We start from the raw sequence: 5,619 nt of genomic DNA, 5'->3' as shown, positions 1-5,619 counted from the left end.
GGGCTGGAACTCATGAACCGTGAGATCCTGACCTGAGCCAAAATCAGAAGCTTAACCGACAGAGCCCCCCAAGTGCCCCAGGACACTGTATTTTCTATTTCTTTTATTTTTAACCAGTACTTTTCCTTGCCCTGCCTTTAGCTGGTTCTTAACAGGCCCGTCTCTGAGGCACTGGCACCCCTCACGAAAGAGCAAACCCCCTGATGTCACGCTTAATCTCCCACCACTCATTAAATTTGAAGGCCACCAACGGCCTTGAAAAAAGAGGTGATGTAGCACAGATAATCATATTTTCCCAACTAAAGAGTAGGAAACAAGGGTGTTATCTGATTTATAAATCTGTCTGTGTGGAAGAAGAAAAATGTTTGCAGAATAATAATACTTTGTGACCCATGAAGATTACAGGGAGTTCAAATTTCAGAGTCAGTAAATAATTTTATTGGAACGTAGCCACGCCCATTTGTTACCGATCGTCTATGGCGGATTCCACTATGTTACCGCGGAGTGGAGTAGTTGCCCCAGAGAAGAGACAGCCCACAAAGCCTGAAACATTTCCTCTCTGGCCATTACAGGGAAGTTCGCCAACTTCTGGCCTGAAGGTGGGAAAGGATATTTGGTCACAACGTACTTTCCAGTCTCCGTGAGTGTGCACACAGGCTCCCAAAGTGCAAGAATTCTCCGGTTCTCCAAGTACGTGGCCTCAAAACCCTTTTTAATCTTGAAAACCACTGAAGACTTAAAAGAATGTTTGATTAATGTGCATTGTATGTGTTAATATTTGCCGCATTCGAAATTAAATCTATGAAACATGTAAAAATTCATTAATTCACCCACAAGAACACCATAATCCCATTACATATTAACATGCCTAACTTATTTTTCTGAAAAACATTTTTCAAAACAAACACGGCTCCTGAGAAGAGCAGCTGAGTTTTTACGTATTTGCAAATCTCTTTCAAATCTGGGTTAATAGAAGATGGGTAGATTCTCACCATCGCTTCTGTATTCACGCCATCGCAGCATTACACATGGCACAGCTTCTGGAAGACTCCACCATGAGGGCGAAAAAGACAAGTAATAGTATTATTATGAAAATAGTTTTGGGATAGTGGATCCTCTGAAAGTTTCTTGGGGAACCCCAGGGGTCCCCAGGCCACACTTTGAGAACTGCTGGTTTAGCGACGCAAGGGCATACATAGGACAATATCCGCAGGGTAAAGCCTTTATGAGAGGGCTGACTGACCTGGAGCAAAGAGAACCCCTTTTGGCCCTGCTTCCAACAAGATAACTAGAGTCTCAGAGAAGGAAAATGTTCCTCCCCTCATCCTGCAAACTGGGGGAGGGCCAGCCGCTCACTTTCGGTCCAGCAGCCAAAGCCATGGCCCCCTGGCCCCAGCCTCCCACAAGCCTCCTCCACCTTCCCTCCTAGTTCCTCTCCTTCCCTCCACCCTCTCCAGGAGTTGCGGGGAGAGAAGGGAGGTGAAGTGTCACCCTGTGTGGCCTTGGGAAGGACCAGGGCAGTTCTCATTTGCATTTCCCATGGACACGTCTGTCTGAGACCCTTCCGTTAGCTGGAGGAGCCACCTTGAGTTGCTTCCCAGGGCGCCAGCGCCTTCGACACCCTTTGGGTGTGGCCCTTTCCTCTCACAAGGAACACAAGATTCAGGCTCTTCCTGTGCTTGCTTTTGCTTTTCTCATTTTTAAACTGTTGTCACTAGTCTGTGAAAACAGAATCTTGGTCCCTATCATAGCCTGAGCACCACAGGGTTCTGAGCATGAAGGTGAGGTTAGTGTCCGCTCACTCAGTACCAGGCACTGGAGACACTCAAGACCCGCAAACTATATGTCTTGACACCGCTCTTCCCCTTCCCTTTAATTCTAGAAGCCATGGTTTTAAGTGAGGCACGTGGCTTCCCAGTTTGGAGACAATATCCTCAAGCCTCCTTTGCATCCAGCTGTGGCCACAGGACTAGGTTTTGGCCCATTAGATGCACAGAGTGAGCCCTTTGCCTCTGGTTTCTGTCTTCTGCCTTCCTGCTGGCTGCAATGAGGCTCTGATGGCTGTGGCACCAGGGGACCATCTCGGGCTGTGGGGTGGAAGCCACTTGTTGAAGAAGGTAGAGCGACAAGTTATAAGGACCTAGGTCCCTGACACCATGCAATATACCAGCCGAGTCTGCTGGGTGCCCACGCTGCCCACTGCGCCAGCACCTGTGGAAGGAAATAATCTTTTGTTTTAAGCCACTGTTTTCTGTTACGGTTCTACCAACCCTAACACAGACATTTAAGAGCCATTACTTGTAATCCTTATAACAATAGTATGACATCCCCATTTTCCAGTTGAGGCAGATAGAGATTATATAACTAAACTAGCCCAAGGCCATATACCGGATGAGGGATGAAATGAAGTTTCTAGCCCAGGCGATCAGAGTTCAGATCTGGTGCTTTAGTAACTCTACTTTGCTCCCCACTAGTGCAATCAATGACTGGCCTTCTTCCTTTTGGGTTTGGTTTTCCAACTGCCTTCGTTTACTGTTTATAAAAATCTGTTACTGATACTAGCTTCTGGAGTAGAGCCACTGGGTTGCCAGCTCCAACATAGGGAAATAATACCTCTGTTGATGAGAGTCTCAGCTCCTGTGAACTTACAGGTGTGCAGGCACACGTGTACACACGCGTGCACAGATGCAAACACTGATGGTCCATACCCATCTCAGGGTGAAAACCCAGGTGTCCACCTAGCTCATTCAGACATTGGCTTTTAGACCCTCTACACACCAATCATGATCCGAGCCCATAAGTATATCCTGGTCGAGTATAAAATATATTTACCGTACTTCGATTGTGTCTAAAGGAAACATCCTTTGGAGGCCACTGGCAGTCCCATTTGTGTTTTCCCTAAATCAAAAGTGGCATTTCTTCCCACCAGTGGAGCAGCCTTGTACCCTTACCCTCCCTCCCCTACCATGTGATGCTCTGCTTAGAAAGGACCCCTCAACTAGCCTTTTGTGAGAAGCTGGCTGGCTCATACTCCTATTAGTTGGGTTAGGCTAGGCTATACTACGATAATGAATTAACCCTACAAGTTAATGGCCTTACCATAACAGAGGTTTCGTCTGTTCCCAGTGTGCGGTGGCCAGAGGCCAAGAAATATTCAAGGGAGGTAGTGCTCCACAGAGTGATGTAAAGACCCAGGCTAATGGTGGCCCCCTGCATCCCACAGCTATACTCTCTGGAACATCTGACCTCCATGATTACCAGGGGAAGAGAACACTTGGATATCCCGCGCCCTCAGGTTCATGCTCTAACCCGGAAGTAACAGGTCACTTCCTCTCACAACCCATTGGGCAGAACTAGTCACATGACCTGACCCCCATACAACAGGACTGGAGGGGAGGGCATGATAGATACATGGTGCGCTGGAAAGGACTCTGCCACCCCATGTAAGCCTCAACATGCCTACAGCCATGAGTCCTACTAAACATATTCTGATTCTTTCCTTAGTCTTTGGTGGGCACAGGTGGAAAACGCTAAGTTCCAGTTAATGAGAAAGCACAGATGCATAAGGGTTTTCATGGGCATCTCTGCCCTCATGACAGAATATGTTAGGATTTTAGTATTTGATGGTTGAGGAGCAATTGATAAGTGGCACCTGAGAATTAAAACAGGATACTGAGTGGCCTGAGGGGAAATAAGTCAACGAGGAGACCTGGAGCAGTACCTGTGGTCCCCGCCCACCCTTCTACCCACTGCGGTCCTCCAGTAAGGATGGCGGTACAGGCCCAGATTCATGGACTTTGGAAAGAGATCAACTCAAGAATATGGTGCAAAATAAATGTACATTATTGTTTATATACTTAGTCTTCCAAGACTAAACACATTAGATTGTTTAAAAATGTTTTATTTTTGAGAGAAAGAGAGAGTGTGAGTGGGGGGAGGTGCAGAGAGACAGGAAGACACAGGAGCCAAAGCAGGCTTCAGGCTCTGCACTTGTCAGCACAGAGCCTGATGTGGGGCTCAATCCCACAAGCTGCGAGATCATGACCTGAGCCAAAGTTAGATTCTTAACCCACTGAGCCACCCAGACACCCCCAACACATTCAATTACATTTAGAGGTTTTAAGAGGAATTGTCAGCTTCTCTTTTTTATGATTGGCTAATTGCAACTAGTACCTAAGGACCTAGCTGAACCAGGGACTGGCTTGTTTTGGCTCCGGGCGGCAAATCAACCAGATATTTACTTGGACCCTACCGTGCGCCTGGTACAATGCTAACGAATACTTTGATGGGTGCAAAAGAAAAGTAGAGCGTGCGACAAGGCAATAAGACAGGCTTTGTAGTAAAACATGGCACTTTTGTAATGGGTACAGATAGCCGAGAACTTGCCCTGCCCTTCAAACTAGTCCTTTTAGAAGTTTGCACTCTTCTGTCAGGGCTGTAGCTGGGAAGGTCGTGGCATCCTCTTCGAGAACTCTCTCCAGGCCCCAGGGAAGGACTCATATGAAAGCTGACCCCATTGCCACTGTAACATCTCCTTTTACGGCGCTATTGTTAGCCAGCAGAGGTATCTACTGGGTGGTTTACTGGAGTCAGCTTTCAACACCTTTTGCGTGTCCTCAGAAATCAAATACATACTCAGAGGAAGAGCAACCCTGCCAAGAGAATATCTAGAAAAATGTGCTGTAGCCTCTGACGGCAAATCCCTAATCACATTTTAAAACTCGGTGGGAGGAGCACCTGGGTAGCTCAGTCAGTTTAGCAGCATACTTCAGCTCAGGTCATGATCTCTCAGTTCGTGAGTTCGAGCCCAGTGTTGGGCTCTGTGCTGACAGCTCAGAGCCTGGAGCCTGCTTAGGATTCTGTGTCTAACTTTCTCTCTGCTCCTCTCCTGCACACTCTCTATCTCAAAAAGAAATAAACCTTAAAAAAAATGAGTTTTTAAAACTCTGTATAGCAAAGGGGCACCTGGGAGGCTCAGTAGGTTAAGTATCTGACTTCAGCTCAGGTCATGATCTTATAGTTCGTAAGTCTGAGCCCCTCGATGGGCTCTGTGCTGACGGTTCAAGCCTGGGGCCTGCTTTGGATTCTGTGTCTCCCTCTCTTCTGCCCCTTCCCCACTCACCCTCTATCTCTCTCTGTCTCTCAAAACATGAATAAATGTTAAAAAATATTTTTGAGCTGAAAGGCAAATTGTATTTTCTCAAAAGCAGTATCTCTCATCCTGTTTCTGACTCTACTTTTCAAGAAATTTACTCACCCACCAGGAGGTGGAATCTAATCTCCATCTCCTTAGAAACCAACAGAATGCAGGGACGTGATACTGTCTGACATCATTGTGAGGTCATAAAAGGCAGTGAGTTCAGCTGGGAGCCCTGAATCACCATGTAAGTGCGCCACCATTTCTGTGGTGTAAACAGTCCCACAATGGCCAACCCTAAGCTCTCCAAGTGGTGAACACAGAATTGAAAAAGAGATGCCCACGGTGTGCAGGCGGGCACACGGAGCTGGGGCGGACCGACACAGGTCAGCTCCCCAGTGCCTGCAGGTGCTCCTCAATGGCTTTTATTTTTATTTTTAAAATTTTTTCAAAGTGCATTTGTTAATTTTGAGAGAGACAGA

The 5,619-nt window shown here is 46.9% G+C and overlaps 1 long non-coding RNA gene across 1 annotated transcript; it reads right to left on the bottom strand.

The window, feature by feature from the left end:
- Nucleotides 1-1,840: 1,840 nt before the first annotated feature.
- Nucleotides 1,841-5,304, bottom strand: LOC115273845. The gene is made up of 2 exons (XR_003900982.1): nt 5,258-5,304; nt 1,841-2,211 (listed from the first exon to the last, which is right to left on the bottom strand). It is a non-coding gene; the product is annotated as an uncharacterized LOC115273845 (long non-coding RNA).
- Between the last annotated feature and the right edge of the window lie 315 nt (nt 5,305-5,619).

This window comes from Suricata suricatta, chromosome 2, assembly GCF_006229205.1.
Source record: "Suricata suricatta isolate VVHF042 chromosome 2, meerkat_22Aug2017_6uvM2_HiC, whole genome shotgun sequence".
Taxonomy (NCBI): Eukaryota; Metazoa; Chordata; class Mammalia; order Carnivora; family Herpestidae; genus Suricata; species Suricata suricatta.
This window is presented reverse-complemented; position numbering and strand designations above follow the sequence as displayed.